Genomic DNA, 1,936 nt, shown 5'->3' with positions numbered 1-1,936 from the left:
TAGCCAAAAAAAACGACCATGTATAGGAAGGCGTTTTTAACCGAAAAAAAACGACCATGTATAGGAAGGCGTTTTGAACCGAAAAAAACGACCATGTAGAGGAAGGCGTTTTTAGCCGAAAAAAACTGACCATGTATAGTAAGGCGTTTTTAGCCGAAAAAAACGACCATGTACAGGAAGGCGTTTTTAACCGAAAAAAACGACCATGTATAGGAAGGCGTTATTAGCCGAATAAAATGACCATGTATAGTAAGGCGTTTTTAACCAAAAAAAAACGACCATGCATGGCCTGACTATACTATGTCGTTTTTTTCGTGCCAAAAACGCCTTACTAAAGGTGTTTTTAGCCGAAAAAAACGACCATGTATAGTCAGGCGTTTTTAGCCGAAAAAAACGACCATGTATAGTCAGGCGTTTTTAGCCGAAAAAAACGACCATGTATAGTCAGGCGTTTTTAGCCGAAAAAAACGACCATGTATAGTCAGGCGTTTTTAGCCGAAAAAAACGACCATGTATAGTCAGGCGTTTTTAGCCGAAAAAAACGACCATGTATAGTCAGGCGTTTTTAGCCGAAAAAAACGACCATGTATAGTCAGGCGTTTTTAGCCGAAAAAAACGACCATGTATAGTCAGGCGTTTTTAGCCGAAAAAAACGACCATGTATAGTCAGGCGTTTTTAGCCGAAAAAAACGACCATGTATAGTCAGGCGTTTTTAGCCGAAAAAAACGACCATGTATAGTCAGGCGTTTTTAGCCGAAAAAAACGACCATGTATAGTCAGGCGTTTTTAGCCGAAAAAAACGACCATGTATAGTCAGGCGTTTTTAGCCGAAAAAAACGACCATGTATAGTCAGGCGTTTTTAGCCGAAAAAAACGACCATGTATAGTCAGGCGTTTTTAGCCGAAAAAAACGACCATGTATAGTCAGGCGTTTTTAGCCGAAAAAAACGACCATGTATAGTCAGGCGTTTTTAGCCGAAAAAAACGACCATGTATAGTCAGGCGTTTTTAGCCGAAAAAAACGACCATGTATAGTCAGGCGTTTTTAGCCGAAAAAAACGACCATGTATAGTCAGGCGTTTTTAGCCGAAAAAAACGACCATGTATAGTCAGGCGTTTTTAGCCGAAAAAAACGACCATGTATAGTCAGGCGTTTTTAGCCGAAAAAAACGACCATGTATAGTCAGGCGTTTTTAGCCGAAAAAAACGACCATGTATAGTCAGGCGTTTTTAGCCGAAAAAAACGACCATGTATAGTCAGGCGTTTTTAGCCGAAAAAAACGACCATGTATAGTCAGGCGTTTTTAGCCGAAAAAAACGACCATGTATAGTCAGGCGTTTTTAGCCGAAAAAAACGACCATGTATAGTCAGGCGTTTTTAGCCGAAAAAAACGACCATGTATAGTCAGGCGTTTTTAGCCGAAAAAAACGACCATGTATAGTCAGGCGTTTTTAGCCGAAAAAAACGACCATGCATGGCCTGACTATACTATGTCGTATTTTTTCGGCTAAAAACGCCTTACTATCTATGTCGTTTTTTTCGTGTCAAAAATAAGCGTCTAACTAAACATGGTCGTTTTTAGGGGGCAAAAACGCCTTACTATAAATGGTCTTTTTTTTCAGTAAAAAACGCCTTACTATACATGGTCTTTTTTTTCGGCTCAAAACGCCTTACTATGTCGTTTTTTTTGTGCCAAAAACGCCTTACTATACTATGTCGTTTTTTTCGTGCTAAAAACGCCTTACTATACTATGTCGTTTTTTTCGTGCCAAAAACGCCTTACTATACTATGTCGTTTTTTTTGTGCCAAAAACGCCTTACGATACTATGTCGTTTTTTTCGTGCTAAAAACGCCTTACTATACGATGTCGTTTTTTTCGGCTAAAAACGCTTTACGAAAATATGTCGTTTTTTTCGTGCCAAAAACGCCTTAC

Source organism: Hippocampus comes, unplaced genomic scaffold, assembly GCF_001891065.2.
Source record: "Hippocampus comes isolate QL1 unplaced genomic scaffold, H_comes_QL1_v1.1 scaffold680, whole genome shotgun sequence".
Classification (NCBI taxonomy): domain Eukaryota; kingdom Metazoa; phylum Chordata; class Actinopteri; order Syngnathiformes; family Syngnathidae; genus Hippocampus; species Hippocampus comes.
This window is presented reverse-complemented; position numbering follows the sequence as displayed.